The sequence below is a fragment of the Sorex araneus genome, chromosome 1 (assembly GCF_027595985.1).
Source record: "Sorex araneus isolate mSorAra2 chromosome 1, mSorAra2.pri, whole genome shotgun sequence".
Lineage (NCBI taxonomy): Eukaryota > Metazoa > Chordata > Mammalia > Eulipotyphla > Soricidae > Sorex > Sorex araneus.
Genome location: NC_073302.1, coordinates 70,567,783 through 70,595,366, shown reverse-complemented (window position 1 = coordinate 70,595,366; position 27,584 = coordinate 70,567,783). Strand labels below are relative to the sequence as shown.

Below are 27,584 nucleotides of genomic sequence, written 5' to 3'. Positions count from 1 at the left end.
ACTGGTACAGGGCTGTGTGTTGGAACACTGAATGACTGAAACCTAATCATGAATGGCTTTGTAAGGGTCTATCTCATAGTGATTCAATAAAAAAAATTAAGAAAAGAAAAAGAGGGTGACTCCCAACAAGCACACGCCAAGAACCGTAAATAAAAGTGTGTGGCCCCTGGGGATCACCATAACCATGTATGTAGCAAGCCCTAATTCGGACCAGCAACAAACAACAACAAAGGAAAGAGAAGGGAGAACAGGAGATGCTTGAAAAAGACACCCACTTTAAATGAAATGACAAACACAGTAAGATCAAAGAGAACCATTAATTTAATGTGGTTGGCATTGGAGGTACAAGACTGAAATTTTGGCGAGCAGTCAAGATTTAACACCCTGGTTTGTGAGCCTGATGGCCCTAGATTTCTGAAGGGGAGTTCAAAGCAAGACTCCTCAGGCAAGAAGTACTAGCCTTGAGGGTTTATCTAAGAAGGGCAGAAAAGGAGGAGGAAGTGGTTTGTGGGAGGTTTTGAATGTCCTTTACCTGAAAAGAAGTGTTGTTAGGATCTGCTAGGAGACAGCACCAACTCAGCCAGTCGTTGATGAAGTAATTCTCCTCTTATGAGACTTAGAAAAATGTGAGAGCAGAGCAAAACCATTGTTTCCAACTTCTTGTGCCGGGAGCTGGGAAAGAAAAAATTAGTACCTTTATTTGTTGTTTCCTAATTAGCCTTACTAGACTCATTCGACTTGTTGTCTTTATAATTCTCATAGCAATTCTTTGTTAGGTGTTATTATTCCATTATTATATTTTTCTGAGTTTACAAATGAGAAGCCAAAGATTGAATTTAAGATAATAGCAAATGTAGAGATTTTCAGGTACACATCTTCCCTATTTTTTAAGTGTAGTGTGAAGGACTCTTGTGACCCAGTGTGTCATTTAAGGAGGATCTTAGGTCGGCATGGGTGATACACACAGAATTTCCTTCCATGGCAACCAACTATTTCCTAGCAGTGCTGAGCCCTGCATCATTCCTTATGGATTTTGAAAATTAGCACTGAAAGGGCTTCAGGGATGTGTCTTTGTATTAACTTTCCACATTTTAACAATGTGTAATTTTTTGAAAATACAGAATTCGAGGCTTGTTTCAGACTCTGATTTCTTAGCTTCTCAAGGAGCTCACCCATCCCATTCTCATCCCCACCCTTTCTATCCAATGTCATATATGACAGCACTATTTTTAGGCCGTATCATGAATCCACTACTAAAGTAGGAAGTTTTTCTCAGAGCATCTAGGTGGATGTTATTCGGAAGGGAAGGAAATATGCACTCATTCAATAGAATTCTGATTAAACATTTAACTCATGTTATCTGATGACAATTTGACCCAACAAAAGATGTTGGGTTGTAAGTTGCCTGATCCTCTCTCTCAGTGTTTTATGTTAACAGAATCTTAGATGTTAAAAATCTAGATAGTTTTGCCCATTTTTCAAAAATACCCTGAATATTGTAATACAAATAAACATAGGTCAGCACCTATCACCCTGAGACAACTGTCACCAACAAATCCATCATGAATCTAGAAAAGCCTTGGGTCCCAGAACATTACTAGCAAATTCCACAATCTAAATTTCTTACCAAAGAAGAAAACTTTACAGGTTTTGCTATTAGCATAATACTTGACTTGTTACTTAAACACAAATATAATCATAAAGTAAAATTTTTTGACTTAATTTAGCATTTTAAAATTTAAACATTTTTCTATATATTTTTATATATCTAGAAAGTCTAAAACTATTACAGATACATTTGGATACGTTTATATATTATTGATCTAAAGTTTTTACTAAATTTTACATTTACTATCTTATTTCAGTGACAGGGCATGCTCACATAGGACCATTCTTTGTCAGTCATTTTTACAAAGATGCTGGAAGCACACAGACATATAGTTAATATATTGCAAAATCATGAAAACTGCTGCTTTATGGCATCCATGCAGAAAAAAAAAGTTACAATACCTGGTAATTTGCCAGTCATTTCCACATCTGGCTGTGCTCACAGCTTCTCTTCCTCTGTACTCAGAAATCATACCTGGCAAAGCTCACGGGACCAAATGCAGTTACAGGGAGTGAATCCCAGTCTTCTGAGTGCAAGACAAGCAACTTATCGGGTATATAGTACCTCTCCAACCCCATATCAGCTTCTAATATACCAACAAAAATAGCTCAAGCATGGGAGCTTGATGGAGACAATTTTAATTTTATTAACATTCCTATACTATAGACTATAAACTCCTGATCATGAGAACCAATGTAGGAATAACTTGATCCAATAACTCAATAGTTAGAAGGCAAAAAAGTTCCTGAAATAGCTATCTCCTATTGGCCCAATAGTATTTTTCAACTCCCTGTGAATTACAAAGCCAGAGTGGGGTATGTGTAACATTAAAAAGCACACTATAGAGGCTAGAGTGATAGTACAGCAGGTAAGGTGTTTGCTTTGCATGCAGTCAACCTAAGTTTGGACCCCAGCATCCCATTTGGTCCCCTGAGCATTACTGGGAGTGATTTCTGAGTACAGAGACAGGAATAATCCCTAAGCATCACAGGTATGGTCCCCCCCAAAAAAAATTTTTTTTAAAGTAGACTAGAGACTGTCACTATCACTGTCAACCCATTGCTCATCGAGTTTGCTAGAGTGGGCACCAGTAACGTCTCCATTGTGAGACTTGTTATCAAATAAGCCATGGGTAGCTTGCCGGGCTCTGCTGTGTGGGCGAGATACTCTCAGTAGCTTGCCCAGCTCTCCAAGAGGGGCGGAGGAATCGAACCCAGTTCAGCCGCGTGCAAGGCAAATGCCCTACCCGCTGCGCTGTCGCTCCAGCCCCAACTAGAGACTATTATTAGAAAATAATAGAAAAAGAAAGATAGTAGAAAGCAAAATAAAATAGAAAAGCTGATAAAATTAAAATACTGAAGGTGTGCTTAAGAGCATATATTGTTTTAGGTAATGTTTTATTTACTGAATCTACTATTTCTTACATTCTCTCTTCCTTTTTCCTGGTCTTTATTCAACTTTTTTCTTTACTCCCTTCCTCTTGTCCTCCCTACTTCCTCCATTCTTCCCTTTCTCCCTTTCTCTCTCTTTCATCAGTAAGATAAGTAACTGAATATACAGAGTTCCAAACCAAATGTGAACTTTTTTATGCCAAGTTTCACTGAAGTCAGTGACTATTTGGCTGAGTTTTTTAAAAATTCTTGGAGCTGGAGTGATAGCACAGCGGGAAGGGAGCTTGCCTTGCACGTGATCGACCTGGGTTCGATTCCCAGCATCCCATATGGTTCCCTGAGCACCGCCAGGAGTAATTCCTGAATGCAGAGTCAGAAGTAACCTCTGTGCATTGCCAAGTGTGACCCAAAAAGAAAAAAATTAAAAATTTAACTTTTTATTGAATCATCATGAGATAGTTACAAAGGATTCATGATTGAGTTTTAGTCACACAGTAATCGAACACCCATTCCTCCATCAGTGCGCATTTTCTACCACCAATGCCCCCAGTATACCTCCCGCCAGCCCTCACCCTCAGTCTCAGTGGCAGGCACTTTCCTTCTTACTCTCTATATTGGGGCATCATGGTTTGCAATACAGGTACTGAGAGGCCATCATGTTTGGTCCTTAATCTACTTTCAGCACACAGCTCCCATCCCAAGTGACCCCTTCAACGATCATTGACTTAGTAGTCCCTTCTCTATCCCAACTGCCTTCTACCCCAGCTCATGAGGCAGACATCCAACCATGGAGCAATCTTCCCGGCCCTTTTCTCTACTGTCCTTGTTTCATATTATGTTACTTTCACGAATCACGAAATCCCTGTTAATTGTCGATTTCTCAAGTGGGCTCAGTAACCTCTCCATTCGTTCTTTCCCTGAGATCTTAGAAGTCTCTCTCGGCTTGGTCCTCTCAAGGATATTGCATTGGAGGCTCTTTCAGGGTCAGGGGAATGAGATCCAGCTTGTTACTGGATTTAGCATATGAATACACCATGGGAAGCTTGCAAGGCTGTCCCATGTGGGCAGAAAATTCTCAGAAGCTTGCCAGTTTATCCCAGAGGGAGAAGTAGGCTACAAGATATCGATCCGCGCTTCTGGGAGCTTGCTTTAAAGTCTCTGGATGTTGGCCGTTGATGGGATTACATACACCTGGGGTTCCTCTGCCGGTACCTTCATGCGTAAGGCCTGTCCGAACATGTGGAAAGGGCCCTCAGCATGGCTGTGGCTAGGTTCCGGTGGTCTTTGGCTGCTGGGAGCTCTGCTCGGGGTGGAGAGGGAAGCTGGAGCCCATCCCCTCCAAGGGGCCCCAGGGAAGACGGCCAGGCATGTGGGCAAGAGACTCTCTGCTTTATGTTACTTTATATTCCACAAACTAGTGCAGTCATTCTATGTCTGTCTCTCTTTCTGACTCACTTCACTTAGCATGATATTCTCCATGTTCTTTGACTGAGTTTATCTGAAGGGAAGATAAAAGCTTCCTGTCCAGCCATAAGCCTTGCTCCATACAAAACCCGAGTGGTTGTAACCCTTTCCCCAAAACTTCATGTACTTACTTTAATATTCCCAATTTTGAGCTGGCAACACCATTGAAAACCAAAATCATGTGGAATGTATTTTATTCTTGTTTGTGGAGACACAGACACTTCACCAAAGCAGATTATTTATCTCTACTTCTTTAAGGTAATTTGAGTGGTTATATGTTTTGTTCTCTGCTGATGTTGTAGCGATGACCAAGAGTCATCACACATTGTTGACATTGTTGACATGTTGTTGGCCTGGCTGTGGTGCTCACACATGAGCCTCTAATGTTTACTAGGGATCCCCTAGGAAGTTGCAGTACTCCAACACTCAACCATTGTGCTTGCTGGGGTTCACATACCTTTAGTTCTGGGCTTGTCTACATTCTGGTCAATGTATTTGCCTGAGGTCCCCACACATGTGCTTACCAGAGATCGAGCTTTTGGCTGTGCTGCCCTCCCAATTTTTGGTTCAATGCCCATGCACACCTGGGTATAGTGAGACCTAAAATTATTCTGCCAGGGATCACAGACAACTGAGCTGTCAAGATCACACTTCAGTCTCTGGCCTGAAGCCACCAGAGACTGAACTCGTGGCCTTACACTTGTAAGCAAGTATTCTCAAACATTGATCTGTTGCCGGGTCAGTTACCTCTGCTTTTATATATTATTTCTGATTTGTTTTCTTTTTCTCTTCCTTCCTTTTTCGGCCACATCTAGCATGTAACTGGGGGCAAAAAAACAGGGCTGTGCTTGGAGATCACTGCTGGTGGTGCTCAGGAGTCTGCTGCTGTGGTATCAAAATCGAACCTGGGCCTCCCACGTGCAAAGCATGCTCTCTGATCAGTAAGCTATCTTTCCTGCATCTTAAATTATTTCCTATTCTTCTCCTAGATACACACAGAACTTCAAGAATAGAAAAATAAAATAAGACAATAGCCAACTATGGTTTTGTATACTGAATGTAAAGAATTTGGCGGAAGATACAATATAACTCAAACTGGAAGAAGGTCACCCACAATGAATAATGATGGATGCTAATTAAAAAAGGTAAGTTTGGAAACAGATGAAGGCAGTCTAGAAAAGCCAACACAGAAGAATTCAAGATGGCTAAGGCATATTATGCTACCATAGTATTTCAATGAAGGTTTAGAGCCAATTTACAGTATCACATTACTATGGCAGCATGTTATCATTCAGAGAAATAGTGCAATCAAAGGGAAGTTGGTACATTGGACTTCCCAACAAAGTTATAGTATTTGAACAATTTATGACTAAACAACAATTTTAGATGATAAATTCATGTTCTGATTCCTGATGCAAACTGCCCAACCATGTGTCAAAACCTCAACGGTATGTTGACAATAACATTTGTAAAATCCTTTCTTGTCTAGTCAACAATTTATGATTATTATTTATAAAATACTCCAGAATGAAGTCTTTCTTTTTTAAAAAATTTTTATTTTATTGAATCACCGTGAAAAAAGTTACAAAGCTTTCAGGTTTGTCTCAGTCATATAATGATCAAACCCTCATCCCTTCACCAGTGCACATGTTCCATCACCAAGAACCCCAATACACCCCCCTTCTCACACACCCCCACCTGAGGGGCTAATGATCTACACTTTACTCTCTCTATACTTTGTTTTCCATTGCTGAGAGTGAAGAATATATGAGCTCATGCGGCAGCTGTTGTGGCCGCGCAGTTTTGGGTTTCTGATATTTTAGTAATTAAGTCCAGAGAGATTTCTGCCAGAAGTCACCGAAAAACAAGGCCGAGAGAGAAAAACCTTTCCCCTCCCTGGGCGGCCTGGGGTGGAGCTCAGTTCACAGTCTAGATGCATTTCTGCAAAAAAGCCACTGGGTGCCAAAAGTGATTAGTAGCCCCCCAAGATCATAGTCTTTAAGGAGCAGAGGAGCTGTTTTGTCTGTGTGGCTGCTCTGGTTCTCATCTTGGCGGGGAGCGCATCGGTAACACCCCCCCTTCCCAAGATCTCATTGCAAACTCATACCTCTAGTTAATGGGATCTGGAAGATGGCGCTCCTCACGTGGGCGCCGCTGCTGCCTCCGCTGCTGCCACTGCCACTCCCATAGAAAGAAGAAGCCAAGAGAGAAGAAAACCTTTCCCCTCCCCTGGCGGCCTGGGGTTGTAGCTCAGTTCACAGTCTAGATGCATTTCTGCAAGAAGCTGCTGGGTGCCAAAAGTGATTAGTAGCCCTCCACGATCAGTCTTTAAGGAGCAGAGGAGCTGTTTCGTGTGTGTGGCTGCTCCGGTTCTTGTCTGAGCAGGGAGCCCAGAGTGAAGTCTTTCTTAAAAAGTTTTTTCATAGACACAGAGTATCTTCATTTGGACAGTTAAAACATTTAAGTTATCTGGATAAATACTGTGTCCTATAAGGATATATGTAATGGATCAATAAAACACACACACACTTAGCTTTATGAAAGTGATAAGGTGGGTAAATTTCTCATTGGGAAAGTATCCTAGGAATTAATGCTCTTGATAACCTTTATTTCAGCATTTTTTTTCTTTGTCTGAAGTGATCCTTTGAGAATCTAATGAAGTGTGTGGGTTCTTCGTAGAAAGTACCCTTTCATATGATCACAAAATGTGAACACAGTTTCAAGTGACTCTCAAATGTGCCAAAGAGCATTTATATTCCATTTCCACTCCTGCTTTTCCCTGTAATGGGTTAAGAACCCTTTATTCATGACAAATCATCATTGGACAGTTTTACATAAGCAACATAAATCAATCTGAATTTGGAGTTTTACCAAGGTGGGTTAAAAATTCTGACTTCATCCATCAGTCATCCCCAACCTGTTTTATCACACTCTCCTAGAAGTTAAAAAGGTGGCAATAAGATTCAGGGAAAAAAGAAGAGTATAGAGTCATATTTTGTATGTTTATTCATAATTCATACGTTGAATATTAATATACTAAGTACAAGGCAAATGTCTCAGAATTTTGCCATGTAGTACAGGCATTTATTCATAGCACTTGTGTTTGCCCTCTACCAGATCAAGAGAGGTCTGTGCTTGGAAAACTAGATAACAACATTTAAAAAATTAAAAGTGGATCCATATCTCACACCTTACACAAAAACCAATTCAAGGTGGATCAAAGACACTGAGATCAGACCAGAATCTATAGAGTAAATTAAGGAAAATATAGGCAGAATGTTCCAAGATTTGGACCCCATAGGGTTCTTTAATGATATTATGCCACTGGCCTTGGCAATAGAATAAAAAATAAATAAATAAATGGGACTATATTGGATTAAAGAATTTCTGTATGATACAAGAAACAAAGGCTAAAAATAAATGACTCCTAATTTGATTGGGAGAAAATATTCAACATATCAGATAAACTGTTGATATCCAAGATATTGAAGTATTCACAAAGATCACACACACACACACACACACAAAACACCCCATCAAATATCCTATCAAAAATTATGGAGAAGAAATGAACAAGTACTTGTCTGGAGAATGCAGATGGAATGCCAATAGCATATGAAAAAGTGCTCAACATCACTTACTACTAGATCAATCTAAATCAAGAGGATAATGAGATATCATCTCAAACCAATGAGAATAGCACATAACAAAAGTACTGAGAAAAATTAATATTGGTGGGAATATGGTGATAAAGAAACTCTTATTCACTGTTGGTGGCAGTGTTGTCTTGTTCAACCCCATGTAAAACAGTATGGAGATTTCTAAGTAAAGAATCGAGTTGCCTCATGACCCAGCAATTCCATTTCTAGATCTCTTCACTTAGAACTCAATAATATTCATTCAGAAGGACATATGTACACTGTTATTCATTGAAACACTGAGTGCAATAGCTAAAATATAGGATCAACCTAGCTGTCCAATGACAGGTGAATAGATTATGAAGGTATTGTGTGTATATACACAATGGAATACTATGCAGCTACAAGGAACAACAAAATCATGCAATTTGCTGCTGCAAGTGATGGGACTGGAGGATATCATGTTAAACTTAATAAGCCAGATAAAGGATAAACACAGGATGATCTCACTTATCTGTGGTATATAGGACAACTGGCAAGGGGATGCACAAGGTATTAAACGGGGAAAACTTGATCACCTTGGCTCCAGAATGTAAGACGGAGAAGGGAAGAAAAGGAGAAAGAAATCATGCAGTTAGCAAGAAGAAATGAACAGAAAGGAATAGGGGGTCAGGAGTCAAGGGCCTTGGATACATCAATGGTATGGAGGAGTGGGATAACTATATATAAAAACCATAGAGTCAGACAACATTGAAAACAGGAGATCCAAACCATAACAACCAAACTTAAAAATGTGCCCATCAAAAAGGCAGACTTGGGGGTGGCGTGGAGGTGGGGCATTAGGAGGGAATATGGGACACTGGAGGAGAGAAGTTGAAAGTGGTGGTGGGACTGGTGCTGTTATATAGCATTCCTAAAACACAACTCTGATTAACTTTGTAAATTATGATGTCTTACAAAAATGTTGTTGTTGTTGTTTTGGGGCCACACCCAGCAATGCTCAGGAATTACTTCTGCTCCTAAACGCAGTAATCACTCCTAGCAGTTTTCAAGGGTCATTGTAAGGTTCCAGGGCTAAAACCTAGGTTGGCCCCCCACAAGGCAAGCTCCCTACCTGCTATGTTATCTCCCTGACCCTAAAAAATTTATTATTAAGAAAAGTCTGTTTATTTCTAGTTTGCTAAAAAATTTTAATTTTTTCAAAAATGAATTGTTTCAGTTATATTGGATGTTCTATTGAGATATTTATACATCTGTATAGATTATATAATATTTTACCTGTTATGCAATAATTAAGCATTATATATAATATTTTAACATAAAAATATATACTTAGGAGAAAAAAGAAAAGTGCCTACCATAGATGCAGGTAGGGGAGTTGGGAGGGGGCATCTATGGACATTGGTGGTTGGAAATATGCCCCGGTGAAGGGATGGTGTTGGAACATTATATGACTAAAACTCAATCATAAACAACTTGGCAACTAAAAAAAACACCTCTCCATATATACATATAGAGAGATTTTTATAGTTTTTTAGTATAGTATCAATAATATATAGAGATTTTAAATATATACGCACTTAGACAAGAATTGCTATTAATATTAAATATAAATCCAAATTTAAAGTTGTTTTGGATCATTGTGAATGTTTTTGAACTTTATCTGAAGCTACATCTAATTAGATCATCATTTTTACTTTTAAATATGACTGCCTAAGAATGACTTAAGGTGCAAGGGTGTAGATCTGACCATGATTTTTTTTTCTTTTAATTTTATTTTATTGGATCACCATGTGGAAAATTACAATGCTTTCAGGCTTAAGTCTTAGTCATACAATGCTGAAACAACCATCCCTTCACCAGTGCCCATATCCCACCACTGAAGAAAAAAAAAGAAAACCACAGTACACCTCCCATCCCGCCCACCCCCGCACTCCCCCGCTTGTAACTGATAAATTTCACTTTGCTTTCTATTTACTTTGGTTACATTTAATATTTCAACACAATCCTCACCATTATTGTTAGGAGCACCCCACTAGAGTCAGACCTGTTGTGAAGGGAAATGAGGTTGCGCGGCCGCAGTAGCAGCCGCGAGGTTTTGTATTTCTGTACTTTAACAACTAAGTCCAGGGAGATTTCTTCTGGATATTGGATCATTGCAAGCTTGTAAACCCCATCTGTGGTCGTCATAATATGGCGGTTCCCACGCCCTTCATGCCCGGGAAGGGACAGGCGAGAGAGAGAGAAATACCTTTCCCCTCCTGGGCGGGCATGGGGTCTCGGCTTGGTTTTCGGGCTGGAGAGATTCTGCAAGTAGCTGCCCATGATGAATTTGGTTCAGCTGGGTCTGGATTCACGCTCGTGCAGCTGCAGAGGAGCCGCACGTGCGTGCGGCCCCGGGATCACATTCTCGGCAGTGACAGGAGGGGCCGGTGCTTCCCACCTTCCCAAGAGCACCCTCGCGTCCTTTTGCTGCAGTTGTTGTCGTATAATCCCATCTGTGGTCTTATAATATTGACCATGATTTTCACTTGTGCTTGCATTAGTGGATTTAACGCAGTATTTGGGATTTGAGGTTTGGGAGTATTTTGATTTTTTGTTTGTTTGTTTTTGTTTTGGCCACAGCTGGTGGTTACTCCTGGCCTTAGCTATTGGAGAACATGCAGTGTGCCAGGGATAAAACTGGGCCTCTCTTCCATAAGGCATGTGCTCAGCCCTTTGAGCTACATTCCCAGCTGCAATCCTCAGTTTTGGCTTGTTAATAAAATTCTTTTCCTTAAAAACAAAACAAAACAAAACAAGATTTATTAGTTTGGGGGCCACACTCAACTATGTTCAGGACCTGTTCTGTTCTCAGGGATCATTTGTGGCAGGGATCATGTGACCATATGTAGGGCAAGGGACAAAGAGGGTCAGACTGTGCCTTAACTCCTATATCTCCCATCCCCCCCCCAATTTAAGAGTCCATTTTTAAGTTGCATATATTCCAAATAAAGAAACAGATTGGTTAAAACCAGTAATAGACTTTGTAGAAGCAGAAAACTACAGGTAATGTCAATGTTCTGAAAGAGAAATTGCTATAGGAGGACCCTCTCATACCTAGCTTGCTGGCTTCTCTTGTAAGTGTTCCTCACAAAATTAAGATGTGGTACAGAGTCAGTTTACTTGGGGTTGTGTAATAGCACTGGAATCAATGTTATCATAAATTCATAAAGTAATTGTTTTAGTCATTACATCACCACATATTTTAATTGTTAAAAGGGAAAAAGGGGTAGAACTTTTAACACTCCAAATCATAATGAATTGGCTTGTTCTATTTCTGAGATCTTTGCTTTAAGCAAATTATTGTCTCTCAGTATCTCACCTGTAAAAGGGGGATAGTATCGCATATCTTATAGGGTTAAATAAATTAAAGGACATTTGTAAAACATTGGCATATCACTTAAAGAGAAATTAAAGGGAGATGCCGTTATAATTATCACTACTCTATTGCACAATTGCCATGCTTATAATCATGTTACTCTGTGCCTAATTTTAAAACAAAACCAACTCTCCTCTCAGCACTCCTAGTCGGCTGCAAGGACTAAAGCATCTTGTGTTCTCTCTTCATCTTCTTACTGCTCCCCTGCCCTGTCGAAATAAAGCAAAACAAAAATCATATCAGACTTTTTAGATTGAAAAACAACAAAGATTCTGAACACTTATTAACATGATAGTTACTAATAGCAGAGACCTGCTAAATTTTGTGTGTTAGTTTTAATATATATCCACTTACTCTTTTATTTAACACAGTTTTCTTTTTAAAACAACATACAATGTGCTAGGCATCCAGCTAATTGCTGAGGCTTTAAAGATGAATTGAACTGGCTCTACACCCTCCAGGCACTAACCATCTAGTGGAGGAGACCAAACAAATAATTGCATCAAAGTGATAAGTGCTATAATGGAGGTGCACACCGGTTGCTATGGGAGCAGAATAGGACAAGCAGCTTCCTCTGCCTGAGAAGGGTAAGGAGGGCCAGTGGATGGGTGCTGGGCCACAGCTATCTTGAAGGATGTGCGTTGGGGCCTGCATTTCAGTCAGAGGGAAGTATGTCCAATATGGCCCATTAGGAACCAGCAGGTAGACCAGTTTTCTAGATCTTGGGCACCTAGGAGGGGGATGAAGAAGGCTAGCAGAGATCTGTCTGTGTATAACCTTGGATGCCGTGCTAGAATGTCTGAGCGGTATCGTATAATGGACTGGGAATAGACAAAGGCTTTTAAGCTGGAGAGCGACATTATCACAAAGAAAATCGGGATGGTATTTTGGAGGAATGATTGTAGAAAACCAGAATCGACTGAGAAGAGTGGTGGGAGAGCAAAACATGAAAAAATGTTTGTTGTGTTTCTGTAAAAAATTTACCTGCTAATTCTTATCTTCACTTGAAATCAAATAACAGCTGATTCTCTTTGCCAAATTTTTGTTTCCATGACTGTAGTTTGAAGTACCTGCTCCTATCTGAATCTAGACAACATTCCGGTCAGCTTTAACAGTTTGCCAGATGGGACTAGAAGCTTCTAATGCTGTGCATGCCATTTTTCTTTGTGAGGGTGTTGTAATGAGATATTAATTTGCAAATCCAGTATCTACTCTCCACAGAATATCAACTGCAGCACACTTCATAGCACCCAAATGTGACTATATAGCATGAAAAAAAGTGACTTCTATCCCTTGATGCCAGACTAGAAAGAGAAAAGCAAGTTCAGAGAACATATTATGACTCATCAAAGTCCAAAAGGAAAAGCTTCTTGTGAATATAGTGCCTTGGGCAGTCTCCTGGAGTACTTTTGGCCTCTAACCCATATTTTCTTTGGTGTGATTTTCTACAAAACAAAGAACTCATCATTTTTCTTTTTAACATCAATTGTTAAATTGGCGGGTTTTTTTTTTCATTTTTTCCTGAGATGAAGCTCATGCTATATGTTCTACAGTCTTCTTTTCGTAAAGAGTGAATGGTGCTGGCTTTTTGTTTCTCCTGAGCAAAGGCCTTATTTTTATAAAAATTCCTACTTGCTATAGTGCAAGCTACAAACAAGATGATTCTTTGGAGCAGAGATGAGAGAGGAGGAATGGTGCTATCTTAGTCCTATGTGAAAGGGAAGGAAGATGCAATATCTGTATGTAATCTCTGCTCCCAAAGATAGATTTGAGTTTTTCAATTTCCATGGTTGTGTATTTAATGTACAGATACCAATCCCTTCAAGTACTGCATCAAAATTTTATATGTTCTGAAAAATATACACATGTAACAAAGGCAGTGATTTTTTTCTTTATGTTTCTTCTGACAAAATGCCAGAAGGAATAGCCAGTCTCTTCCTCATCAAAATCTCTTTTGAAAATCTGGCATGTGGAGGTGGTAAGTGGAGGTGGAATCATAAAGGCATAAATGGCACTATTCAGAAGGGAATAAAGGTGAAGTTACCAATTTCTAAAAATTGGCATGAGAAGGAGGAGAGTACTGCAGGTAAGGCACTTACCTTGCACGTGGTCAATTGGGGTTCAACCTCCAGCACTACTTCTCCAAGGACCTTCACAACTGATCCCTGAACATAGAGGCAGAAACAAGCCCTGCGCATTGCCAGGTTGGAAAAAAAAATGCAAAAATTGGTAAGAACATCATGTTATAGAGAAAAATTTAGCCCATGCTCGCTTCCCTTACAACCTAATTTAATAAGCATTTCCAGTTCACTTAAAGACCTTTTCTAGACAAATAGGTTATCTGTTTGTATTATTAATTACAACTTATATTTTTACTATAACTTATTTTTTAAAGATTTCTCCTTGTACAGTCTCAGTTAATAATTAGATTGGCATGTTTAGGCAAGAAAAACAAGCTTCAAGAATAGATTCAATAGAGAACATATCTATCTAATATTTCTGTAACTAGAAATATCTTTTTCTGTCTGGAAGTTCATTTTGGGATGGACAGAAAATGATGAGGCTAAAGTTAATGTGCAAGTTATAGACTTAAAAAAAAACACAGGGCGGGTGCTCATGACCTCTCTGTGTCACCTAAAAATGGTGCCAGGGCAGACTCAACTTGGCCAGCAGTGGATTAGTGGCCAGAAACAATTCTACCAACCAACCACAGGCATCCTTTGGTATTCTACCCTTTACGTTTAGTCTTCAGAGTACCCAATGCAACAGTTGTATGTTTCATAGATCTGCATTTTTTAGACTCAATTGCTCAAACAATCAATTTTGCAACAGTAAGACGATCCTAAAATGAGATTTTACTGGGAGGGGGGATGTAAAGATATCCTCAACCAAATAGTCCCAGTGCACTTTGAATGATTAGTCTATAACATTATCAAAATAAGGGATGAATCATATGTTTCATAACAGTACCATATAGGAGCAGTTTTAATTTTATTAGTCGTTTCTACATTAATCCGAGTCTAAAATAATGGGCCTCTGATTGAAAAGTCTTCTAACATTCTTTCACACTTCATAAAACTAAAAATAAAATAGTCTCAGCAAACAGTAACCTATTCCTCCGGACACAGTACTGTATTTCAGGAAAATTGGAACAAGCGGTCTCAAAACTGCAAAGTGCCGGCAGTTTACTGTTAGTAGCCTTAATTGGTCTTAACTGTGGGGTGGGAGGGAAGAGACTTTGGTCTGCAGAGAATAAGATTTATTCCTCTTCTTAAATCAAAAGCAGATTCCTAGCTTCAACTGCCCCCTCGTCCTGCCGCCCCGCCCCCATTGGGTTGTTTTCCCCGATTTCTTTCTTTCTTTCTTTCTTTTGGTCTACATTTTACCCGCAGATGACAGGTGAGTTGAGGTTAAAGCGCCATGTCTCGTCCAAAAGTAAACAGAGAGGTTAGGGAGGGTTTATTTATTTCGGAGACGTTCAGCTTCTCAGCTGTTTCTCGCTCGCTGGCATTTGGAAGCACGCAATCCTTTAGAGAAGAGACAGATTTGGCAGGAATGTTCTTTGTGCCTGCCTCCTCTTTCGAGAGGGGAAAAGGGGGCAGATTCATCATTATGGTCTGGGGGGAGGGGGAGGAGGCGGAAAAAAAGTTTCAGTTGGCACGACAATGCCCGGTGCTTCCCCCATCCCCCCCAACCCCATGGTCAACATTATGCCATAACAGCTCCGGTGCCGCTCGGAGCCCTCCCTCCCCTCCCCTCCTCTCCCGTTCCCTCTGCAGGCTTGCTCTGGCAGGCGAGGCGCAGTTAGATTCCAGCACCTTCTCCAGCACACCCCCCCCCCCCTCCCAAACTACTACGCGCTATTACTACGCTGCCCTGTCTTTGGCTCCTCCAGCCTCCGGGAGAAGAGCCCGGGCAGCGGCCCTAGAGGAGAGGGACGCTCGGGAAAGGCATAACGGACACCCGCTTCCAGGAGGACTTGGGGCTTTTTTTTTTTTTTTTTGAGTCCTGCGCAGTTTCCCTGCTCCAGGCACCAACACAGCCCCGCGAGCCGGCGCCTTGCAGACACACACGGATCCACGCATACAGTAGAGCCGTCTCGGTGCACATTCTTGCACACCGCCCCCTCCTCCTCCCCCCGAGCTCCCGGAGTCGCTGAGCCGCACGAGTGACAGGCGCGTCCCGCCAACCCGCGCCGGGGCGGGCAGGGAGGAGCGGCGCGAGGGGCCAACTGCGGCGCGTCTTCCGGCGCCCGTGGAGGCGGCGAGGGTGGGACGCGGGGCGGAGCCCGAATTTAGGAAGAGGAGGGGATGGCTGTCATCAATGAAGTCATATTCATAATCTAGTCCTCTCTCCCTCTGTTTCTGTACTCTGGGTGACTCAGAGAGGGAAGAGATTCAGCCAGCACACTCCTCGCGAGCAAGGTAAATATAACTTACAACTCCTTTCTCCTCTTTCCCCTCCCTCCGGCCTCGGGGCTGCAGCCGCCGCGCAAACCCCTTCGGCATCCCGCCGCCTTCGCCGCGGATTATTCACTATTATCCTAATTATTATTTATTGTGCATGCACGGAGACCAAAACAAACAGGCGGGCCAACCGCCACAACAACAACAACAACAAAAAGCCCGCCTCCTCCCCGCGGGCCTCAGGTGGAATGCTCTAACGACAGCTCCCGGGAGGCGGTGGAAGAAACGGGAAAGTTTCAACCGAACCTTGCTGTTCTAATAATAACTAATAATTACTACTTCGAGAAGGCATTGCGCGGGGTAGGGGGGGGGGGATCCCAACAAACCACAGCCTTGACCCCGGATCGGCAGCAACGCACTGCCAACTCAAGGTTGCAAATACACACACTCGGCAAGGTTGCACCCCCCGTCCTCCTTAAAAGGCGGGAGGGGGACAGGCGGAGAGGGGAGGATGGAGGACCGGGGGGAGGATGGAAACGCGACAGTTCATCCCGAACCGTCCTCCCCGGAAGAGTTGGAAGGGAAGCGGGAGAGGAGGGCAGGGAGCCCGGGCAGGCGGCGGCGGGGCGCCCGCGATCGCGGCTGCCACCCGTTTCCCCCGGACTCGTTTAAAGGGCTCCGACTGCGGAGACGCTAGCGGATCGCGGCGGCAGAAACCGGAGCTGGCGCACAGAGGAGGCGGCAGCCGCCGCCGCGGGGCGGGTGCGTGCCGGATCGGGGAGGTGTCACCTCCACTTTGCACGTTCCCTCGGGCGGGGATGGGCACGGGGACGCTGACCGGTAGGCAGGCCTTTAGGCAAAGGGGCGGCCGAGGGGCTGAGCCCGGAGCTCTGCGCACGTCCCCGCTGCCCCTGGTACCTGGCGACCGCGCGGGCTCGGGTGTTGAAGTTCGGGGTGTCCGGCGCGGACAGCAAGGGCCGGAGAGGGGACGCCCTGAAGAAGGAGGTCGGAGGTGAAGGCTGGGCTCTCGTTTACACCGCCCTCCCGGCCCCTGGGTTTGTTTTCTTTTGCTTTGCCTCTTGCGCTAGCTCGAGCGACAGGGATCGCGGGCACGGGTTGCTGGCGATCGCTCGGGTGCCAGGGGTGCTCTGGAGCCCGAGAGAGCCACCGTGGCTGCGGGCCGGGGAGGCCATGATCCGGATAATCCTCTCTGCCTGTCACAAACAGGACCCCAGTGCACCCGGGCAGCGGCGGTGGCGTTCGCTGGAGAAGGGGAAGGACTGGGGGTGGGGGGGCGGGGGGACAGAGATGTGGGGAGAGGGGGAATAAGGGGATGAGGAGGGAGGCAGGCGGGAAGACCGAGCGAGAGCCGCCTTCCAAGGATGACACGCACCCCTTCCTTCTCGCTCCCCGCTTTCGAGTTTGCTTTATTCCCATCCCAACCGGGTCGACCCGGTCTTCGGCTCCCCCCACCCCCCCTTCCACCCGGCTGTCTTCCCTCCTCCCGTTTGCGTTGCAAAACATGGCCATGCCATCTGCAAAGGTGTCGCGATGCACTTCCCCAAATAACCGGCCCGGCGCGCCAGCCTTTCGGAGCCCCTCGGCTTGCGGAGCGCACACACCAAAGCCTGGTGCTCCGGGTGCCCCCGCACCAGGCCTCGCATCCTGGGCACCGCCGCGCCGCGCGGGGCAAGGGAGCAGCAGTGTCAAGCCCCGGGGGACCCCCGCACCCTGGACCGGGCACTCGGGCCGGTTTCCGGTCCACGCGGGGAAATCTGCTGCTTGTCAGTGTGTGCGCGCTCGCCCCGGCCTCGGCCGCCTGGTTCGCATCATCCTCATCCTCATCATCATTATTATTATTTTATCCGGGTAGCCGTTTGCAGCTGATCCTGGTGAGCCCGGGGCGGGCTGGGCTGCCGCGGGGTGGAGGGTGGAGGGAAGTTGGACCGGGATCAGGCTGGAAAAAAAAAGTTTGGCAGGGCGGCTAAGTAGGCTAGGGGGGGGTGGGAGGAGGCGGCGGGCTCCCGCGGCTCGCGGCTCCGCGCCCTCCGGGCCGGCGCGAGTGTGTCTGCGCGTGAGTGCGAGTGCGAGTGCCAGTGTGCGTGTGCGTGTGTGTGTGTGTGCGTGTGTGTGTGGTGCGCGCCGGGGCCAGTTGCGTCGGGAGAGCCGGAGGTGCCGGCCGCGCGGCGGGAGGAGCGGGCCCGGCTCGGCGGCCGAGGTCAGTGGGGCTCGGCGTGCGTTGCGGGGCGCGGGTGCGGGTGCGGCGCGGGCGGCCGAGAATCAGGAAGTCACGGCGGCGAAGCGCACACAGACATGCTTGATGGCCGTGACATGACGCGCGCGACGGAGGAAGCGGCGGCGGCGGCGGCGGCGGGGGACGAGCCGCGGGCTCGGGCGCCGGCCTAGGGCTCGGGCGGGGAGACCCGGCGCGGGCCGCCGCCGCAGGCTCGCCCGGCCCCGCGCCGCTTTTTGTTCGGCGCCCCCCGACCTCGCCACCGCCCCGCTCCCCACCACCAGCTCCAGGTAAGGCGTCTGCGCCGCCAGCGCCGTCCCTGCCAGCCCCCCTCCGGCTCGCTTTTCCTGCAAAGTCAGGCGGGCGGGCAGGGGGGGAACGGGCTCCCTCCACGGCATCGATCGCCTGGAAAACTTTGCAGCGGGAGGCACCCCGAGAAGGGAAGGAGGCCTCGCGGGCGGCGGGCGCCGGGCAGGTCGTTGTCTCCTCGGGGGTCCCGAGAGTGAAGTGGCTGCGCCCTGGGGGCTGTTACACACTCAAACTTCGGGCCTAAACGTGCCTCCGACTCTCGCAGTATTTACTCCAGCAATAATAGAAAATAGTCTAAGTGCCACTCGGTCTCGCCAAACATTTGGTTGTTTTTTTTTTTTTAAAGAGAAAGAGACGGGCTTGGGAGTCAGAGAGAGAGTCAGAGAGAGAGAGAGAGAGAGAGAGAGAGAGAGAGAGAGAGAGAGAGAGAGAGAGAGAGAGAGAGAGAGAGAGTTGTGCAGAATCCATTCCTTCTTTAATGCCTGCACCGGGTATTATGTAATTTTAGAAGCACATGGGTGCAAAGCCCATAATGGGCTGCTCCCCTTCTTTGTTTATATAACTTTTGGGAGAGTTTTGCAAGGTTGTCATATTGCACCCCCCCTCCCTCCCGTCCCTCCTTCCACCCCACTCCCCTGTCATCACCTCCCAACCTGATGAAGGTTGGTCCATTTGTAAAAGCGAAGGAGCCGCATCAGTATTTTTTGGGGAGGACTCTTCATTGTCTCCTGGTCATTAGGTTTTATTAATAAGTATATGGGATGTAGAACGACATTAAGGATATACGTTTGTCCACAGTTAATGTCTGGCTGTGTTTAACTCTGACCTGCAACAGAGTTAAAATGTCAACTTCTGTTTCAAAAGATTTATTAATTTACACCTGACCGTGCGATGTTTGTATGAGCAAAGAAACTGTTAAGCTTGGCTATCAAGAAGAAAATTCCTGTCCAACTTCCAGGAATCAGAAAACACTGAGAGTGATGTGAAAATAAGAGCTCTCCCATTTTAGGAGGAAGTCCGGACTGACCAGGGTACACTCAAGTATATTCTTTGGTAATATTTCAATATTTTGGGGGGGGCTATCACCCCAGGTTTGTTTGCTAACACTAAACTTGGTAGGTTTCCAGCCAACTTCAGCACCCTCCAGAAGTGCTTAGAGGTGTGGCAGGTTCGAATCCAAGTTGGAGCATTGTTATGCAAATCGAGACACACTTTCTCTTTTAGGAATCTAATTGCCCTTTTATTCTCCCAGAACTTTTTTTTAAAAGCTCCCTGGCAACTCAAATGTTTGATACTGCAAAGAAAGGGGGTTTGGAGACACCTTTTAAGTTCAAAAGATATTTATTGAAGTCTGCTGTAGAACAAAACAAACCTGCTGACGGAGATTCAGCTACATGTAGATGGGACACTGAAGAGCGATCCCCTGTACGGAGAGGACGTTGGAAAATCAGTTTGGATTTCGGGGATTAGAATCGTTTAGGACCCTGCGGAGGTTGGGGGGGGGGGGGTTAGGGAGGGAGGGTGGTGCTTTTCCTTCCCCGCTGCCTTTCTCTCTTGAGTGACAGCAGTTGCATCCCAGCCTTCGGACTGGCTGCTCTGTGGTGTTTCACAGAAAATATTCACCACAAGAGTGTGTTCAAAGCAGCCTCAGATCTTTTCTTTTGTTCGTTTTTAAAGTGGTTTTTGAGCATTTCTTGTCAAGTTTCTTGAAAAGTGCTTTGACCAACACCTGAGGCTTGGAATTGACCAAAAGAAAAAAAAAATTAAGTGCCTGTGCTTGTGTAAGATTGTTAATCCTTGAATTCTCTTTAAAATATTTCTGACGGTGTAACTAGAAAGTAGCACTGAGGAAATAATGATTTTAAACTTTTTCCCTTTGATTAAGTTAAGATAAGATGTGGTGAGACCAGTATAATGGCACGTACCATTTTTTAAACCATATCATTGCAATGCTCTTTATATTACTGTAACATTTGGACTTTTTTTTTCAAGGCTTATTATGCTGGAGTAAGACCAGAAAAAATTGCAAATTATAAAAGTGGTGGTGTCCTCTAGTGTTTTCCTGTTCATTTTTCCTTTGGGAGTCTTCCTTTGTAAACAAGGTCTTTGTCAGACACTCCTACATCAGCAGCTTCTGGGTACTCCAGAGAAATAATAAATCACTATTTCTGACATTTTGACATACTGCCATGAGCACAACTGAATGATTCCAAATAAAATCCTCAGGAGTATTACCTAATACTGGCACACTGAGAGAGGATTGGTAGGATCTGATTTAACCACCCAAAGTCTTGAATGTCACCATTCTGGGTCAAAATGATTTTAAGAGAAGTCAGGGGCATTGTATTGCTTAACTAGAGTGGGCTGAGAAAGCCCTAAGAATGAGTCTTTTATTTGTTTCCCCCAGCATTCCTGGAGAATGGGTGAGGAAAATTTCCTAAATGTGAAAGCTACCTTTGGGGGGGCTACTTCTATTTTTTTTCCCCCTTGCTACTTCTTTTAGGTAAATTGGTGCTTGTCTTTAAATGGGTCCTGAAGACTGTTTTTGAGCAGTAGAGGAGGTTGAGATCCTTGCCATCATTGGGATGGTTAGAACTATGGAACTGTACTCTCTAGCCTCTTCTTGACTCACTCCCTAAGTAGAAGAGAATAGAAAATGCAGATGGTGCTAAGTTGCAGCAAGGCCTGGGATGTTGATTTTTCTGCATAGAAGTTGTAACTTTCTATTTACCAGGGACTATGGGAGTCTAAAACATTGGTTTTACTGATGTCATAAAAGAGAACATACTTTTTTCTTTAATGTATTTGCCACCAATTTAAATGGGACTTTCCAGTCTGAGCTTACAAGTTTTCAGCACGCATTAGAGAGAGCTTTTAAGGTATGTAGGTTTTCAAGATATAGTCCAAGAATTTTGGATAATTATGCTTAAACCAAACATATAATAGAGCTGATGAAATTCAGGAGCTAAATAATGGGCTTTTGAATGTTAGATATAAATAGCATTTAATTTTAATTATGTGCAATTAACTTATTTATAAACTGATAAATTCTATTGAAATGATGCTTTCAGTATAGAAGATGAGATTTTTTTGACTGAAACATGTATGTTTCACATATAGAAGTACCTGGCTGGACTTCAGAATTTATTATTACATAACTGGTTCTACATGAACTGGTTATTTATTAGGTATAGGCCTTTGGGCATTCAGCTCTTTTAAATTATACGATTTAAATTTTTTTAAAAATCACAGTAGGGCCTGAGAGATAGAATAGGGGTCAAGGTGCTTGCCTTCATTCTGCTGACTCTGGATCCCTGATACCACATATGGTTCCCTGAGTGCCACCAGGCGTCACTCCTGATTGTAGAGCCAGGAATAGCCCTCCTGCCCCCAAGCACTACCAGGTGTGGTCCCAAACCTGAAATAAAGACCCAAACCTTAATATAGTATTGTAATTTTAGGTGTGTGAAGTATCAAATTTGTATTTACCTTCATTCTTAAATACCCACATTTAAGCAAGAACCAATGTTTTAGAAACTTCTTAACAATTCACCTAAGTAGGGACTGCTGGTGACCATATATTAATGACTGGAATCTAAAAAAAAAAAACTGTAATAAAATTTGAAGAATTTTAAATTAAATATAGTTCTAATTTACCCCATCCCCTCACCCACACACACTGTTCTTTAAAAACCTGAATTCAATATTTGGAAGTAAAAATTACTTACATATAGAAGAAAATCTCAGACCAACAAAGATGAGGTCTTGGTTTATAGGTTAACTGAAGTCCAGGGAGGAATTCTTTTTTGTTTGTATTTAGAGTATGTTTTTCTTGTTTAGGTTTAGGCTGACTGTATATTTCTTTACTTACTTGCTGTATATTCTGCCAGCCCACTGGGAAGTAAGTCATTGAACCTTGAAGGTAAATGTCCATCTTGCCTTTTGTGCTTTGCGAAACCAGGCAAGTGATAGTTTTATAAATATCTGTGACTTTTAGACAACTGTGCTGTTGTGCTATCTTTCATACATCTACTAAATACAAATTTGCAGTTCATAGCTTACATATTTTATTTATTTGGGGTTTTTGGTACGTGGGGGGCACATCCACCTGTGCTCAGGGTTTACTTCTGCACTCAGGAATCACTCCTGGTACAGCTTGGAGGACCATATGGAGTGCTGGGGATCAACCCTGGCCATTGTGTACAAGGCAAGCACCCTCTCAGTACTACTAATATTCTGACCCCAAAAGTTTACATTTAGGGTTTCTGGGTTTTTTTTTTTACCACACCCAGCAATGCTCATGGGTTACTCCTGGCTGTACCCTAATTCAGGAATTACTCCTGGGGTTTCTTGGGGTACCAGATGGGATGCTGGGGATCGAGTCTGGGTTCAAGGCAAATGTCCTACCCACTATACTATCTCTTCAGTCCCGAAGTTTATGCATTTTAAAGAATGTGGTAACATTCTGCAACACTCCCTAGATGTTTTGGTCGCCCTGAGGCAAGAAGTTTAATGAAAAGCGTTTTCAGAAGTAAAAGTTGGAAAATGTTGAGACTGGAGCAATAATATAGCGGGCAGGGTGCTTGCCTTGCATGCTGACTACCCGGCTTCAATCCTTCGCATCCCATGTGATACATACTCCGAGCCCTACCAGGAGTAAGCCCTGAGCACTGCCAGGGATGGCCCCAAATCCCAAAACAAAGGAAAATGTAGGAAAACTTACCAGTGAAAGTGTGAATGTCAGCTGTGCACCTGAAGCAAGTTTGGTGATTTATTTTTTAACTTCTTTTTCTGAAATCTTGAGCGAGGGAGTATTGGGGAACAAGAAGTATTTTGGATTTATTTGGTGGATTATAAATTCAAGTCTGTAATGGGAATTGAAGCTATAAAAAAAACTCTCGAGATAAGGTACCTTTTCAGAGAATAGCTTGCAAGGTATTCTTTGCTTGAGGGTCATACCTGGTGGTGCTCAGGGGTTGCTTCTGGCAGAACTCAGGGGCCTCTGTGTGCTGTCTGGTGCTCAGGATCAGCCACTTCGAGGCCAAGTGCTTGAACCCCTGTCCTATCTCTCCAGCTCTTACAAGGTGTTTTTCTATCAGTATTTTATCTGAGACTGTAGCTGGCTACTATTATGTTTATTTTTGTAGATTAGAAACTTGAAACTCATAAAGGTCAGATGAACTATAGTGATTTCAAAAAGTGGCTTATTAAACATCATAAATGGCATTATCTAGGTTAATTGCAGTGAACCCAGAGGGTTCATTCTTGAACTTTGCTACTATGAAAGTCAGGGCAGGTGGGGGAAATGCCAAAGCTCTTCCAACACATAACCAGGATTCATTCAACAGCCAGTGATCAGGTTCACCTGCTCCATCCCGGTGTGCCACAGCAGTCGGAAAAGTTTCTAAACTGTGTCTCAGATTCGCGCACGTTTGCCTTGTAGAAATCAGATTATCTTCTCAGGCCAAGAAGGAGGGGACCAAGAAAATCTCACTGATTTTTATTAGTATCCCAGATGAGGTTTTCAAAGGTGACCCATACAACCCCGGGCAGGTGAGTGTGCCTGTAAGTAGATACAGGATAGTATTTTCGGGGTGTCTTGGTCTGAAAGTGACTTTTATTGATTTTTTTTGGGGGGGGGTTGGTTTTGACCAGTTGCCTAGGCATTTGGGTTCCCGTGAGTTTCAGAAGTGAGACTTCTCTGCTTTTTACCTTTATAACTACCTCACATGAGATGACCTGCTGGAGGGCTGCCTGAGACAGCAACTTCTCATACGCTTTGATTTCTTGTAAGCACCTTTTTAAAGGAATTTTTCCCCTTATAGAAACATTGCCTTCATCATGGAGGTCATGGAGTTGCATCACAGGCCCACACTTTAAAGCAGGCAGCTCATGGTATCTTGCTGGCTGTAGTGTTTAGAACTATATTCTGTGGAGGCGATGCCTGGGCTGGTGAGACAATAACCAAATTTGTTATCTCCTGCTGTGCATGGAGCAGCCTCAGGGTCCTTACCAGCCTTGACCCTGGCCATAATAAGTTCCAGAGTTGTTTACTGAAAGCAAGGGTGGCAGCCCACCACACAAACACATAGAGCCCAGCCACTTTCAAAAACATATTTGTGGGGGCTGGAGTGATAGCACAGCGGGTAAGGCGTTTGCCTTGCACGTGGCCGACCCGGGTTCAAATCCCAGCATCCCATGTGGTCCCCCAGCACCACCAGGAGTAATTCCTGAGTACAGAGCCAGGAGTAAACCCTGTGCATCGCTGGTGTGACCCAAAAAGAAAAAAAAAACATATTAGGGCACCTGAAGAAAGGACAGCAGGTAAGGTGTAGACCTGACTTATGCCCGACCCAGGTGCCAGTCCCAGCACCTCGTGGTCCCTCGGACATCATCAGATGTATGCAGCCTTGGAGGTTCTAGGTCTTCAGTCCCAGCGCTGAAAGATCCCAGCAGCATCACATCCTTAGGCCCTGGCAGAATCAACAGCCAGGTTGGTCCCCTGGATCAACTGAGCACACTTCAGCATCCCCACCCCCGCCCCAATGAAACAAACAGAAAAGCCTGACTTCAAACAGTAAATTGACAAGAATAAGCCTGAGAAAATATATTTTCCAAGCATTTCAAGAGTCTGATCCCAGTAATGTGTGTCTGTTGTTACCCCTCATGTCCAGTGAAGAGATGTTGTTAGTATTTTTCAGTCAGTGGTGCCAGCCCTACTGTTGCACTGTTTGAAGTTTTGTTTGTTTGTTTTTTAATCTCGGAATACGAAGCACCAGATAGGGGAGTTATTTCTATTTCCTCTATCTTGACTGATCTTCTTGCTCACTCTCCACTCCCCCAGAAAGAACAGAGAGCTATGGCTACTTCTGGTGGGGGAAGTTCCACCAGTTTCTAGAGAAAAGCTTCTGGGAAGTAAGTCCTTCAGGTCAGGATAGACTCCTGCATCAGACATCTTAACAAAGTGTTCTCTGCATCTCCTGGATCTTCCAGCTCTCCTGGAGCAGTCAGAAAACTTTCCAAAGATTGGCTTCTTCTTAGGGATGTGGCCTGCACTCGATATTTCCGTATAATATTCCACCTTTGACTTTTATCCCCATTAATTTCCATAACTCCAGCCCTAGCCCCACACGGCATAGCCTGGCAAGCTCCCCGTGGCATATTCGATATGCCAAAAACAGTAACAAGTCTCACAATGGAGATGTTACTGGTGCCCACTTGAGCAAATCGATGAGCAACGGGATGACAGTGACATTGCTAGTGACTTTCCATAACAGTGAGAACCTGGTCCAGAGAGCCGTGTCTCCCACCTGCCGCCCTTCCTGAATGCCTACAGATAGTTTCTATCCTGTCCCTCCTGCTTTTATTTATGACTAAGTCCCACTCCCCTCCCCCCCACACCCACTAGCTTTGCAGAGTTTGCTCCTTTTCTTACCTTGGGCCCAGAGGCTATTCCTTTTCATTTGGGAATAAAGAAGCCAAACCAACTGCACTTGGATGAAACAAGTCTCACCTTTCTTTTTAGTGCTTGACTTCATGCTCTCTGTGTTCTCCTAAGCTAATGTGTTTATTATCACAGCCAAAGTCTAATTGTTGCAAAGTATTTTGTCCATCTCTTCTCATCCTCCACTCTCTACTCCTTGGAGTTCTGAGCCCAGCTTTCTTGTGATCTCTGCTGGGTGGCGCTGCTCCGGGTTGGGCTCAGAGTAAATGCCAGCCTGGACTTTCATGGGGATTTAGGACAATCTAGGTGGTCTCTTCCTGTTTTCCTGCCCTCATCTTTAAGTGGGGATGTGATAAAAATGTCTCCTCAATCCAGGGCCCTACAATTACCTTAAAGGCACAGGTTGGTGTGTTTAAATATTTACAGTAAGTAAGTGGGGTGGGGACAGAGGTCTTCAGCTGATTACAGAATGTCAGTAAGGTCTATGTTTTGTCCCAGTTGTCACGGTTGGACTGGCGAGGCTTAAAATTCCATGGAGCTGAAATTTAAACACGCAGACGGATGTGCTGAGGCTTTGAGCTAAGGGGAGTAGGATGGGCGGAGGTTTGCACAGAGGTGAGGTGCCTGTGGTGGTTGGTCTTTGTAGATGCTGCTGGAACACGTACTTTCAGCTGTGAAGGCAGAAAACAATATAAAGTTGTTAAGGGAAAGGAGGGGACAAACAGGGTGTTCTGTTGAAAAGTTCTTGGCTGAGAACTGAATGTGCTGCCCTCAGGGAACGCGGGGCTGGGGGAGAGAGGAGGAGGATGGAATCAGTGGTATCATTATCTCCAGGGTGTTGCTGTGCCTCCTCTGCGCCCTTCCCAGACCCATTATAGAGAAGGAACAGGTTGTTCTTTCCTGTGACAATGCAAAACTCCCTTTCTCTGTCCCCTGCAACACAGCAGAAACATAGGTTTTGAATGTGAGCTTGTGACCTCCTCCTTCAACTCTCTTAGGTGATCTGAACTCTTCCCTCTCCCTCATCTCTCTCTAACTACCATCACCATCCCATCTGCATCATCTCGTCTGTGCTTTGAAGAAGAAAGGATGTTCGGATTCCTAGAGATATGTAGGTAGAGTTGATCAGGGAGATGCTGAGCTGATAATGCGGGACAGCCAAGTAACTTAGTAATAAGACATGCCATTGCTTGAGACACCACCTCTTTGTAACTTGTATGTCCCCAAGTTGCTTGACACTAGGAAAGTTTAATGCTGGTTTTGAGAGGTGCTGTAGAGTTGTCATCAGAAATCAGGAGGAAGTATTAAGAAACTGGGGTTCTGGGTTCCTCCTGAAGAGGTCTTCCTCTCTGCTGCACTGGGATTAGAGGAAGCAGGGACAGCCCTTGTCCCACCATGAAGATTCTCAGATGAATACCACCCCACATGGGGTTGGAGGAAGTCTCTGAGATGCTATAAGTCAATGATAGAAGGAACCTTGTGATACTTCTATTCCAAGCCCTAGGGAAGTCAGGAGACAATCCTGGGAAAACACTGCCCGGGGTCCTAAAGTTAGTGGTGGTCCCGAGATGTAAAGATGAGAACCCAGGTCTCTGGTGTCCCAGTCAGAAGCTAGTGAATCTGAGTCTTACATTCAAGTCACATAATAGCTAATTCATTAGCTGCATGG

The 27,584-nt window shown here is 44.3% G+C and overlaps 1 protein-coding gene across 7 annotated transcripts in view; it reads left to right on the top strand.

Moving 5' to 3' along the window:
* Window positions 1–15,794: 15,794 nt before the first annotated feature.
* SMARCA2 (SWI/SNF related, matrix associated, actin dependent regulator of chromatin, subfamily a, member 2) overlaps window positions 15,795–27,584 on the top strand; it is a 204,379-nt gene continuing 192,589 nt past the window's right edge. Inside the window, exon 1 of one of the 7 annotated variants that reach the window (XM_055124192.1) lies at window positions 15,795–15,947. The gene's annotated coding sequence lies outside the window, so the exon portion shown is untranslated. Of the gene's footprint in view, window positions 15,948–16,511; window positions 16,692–16,755; window positions 16,985–17,950; window positions 18,148–18,279; window positions 18,453–27,584 lie in introns of those variants that run through there. The other 6 variants (XM_055124193.1, XM_055124194.1, XM_055124197.1 and 3 more) reach the window with 6 other exon arrangements.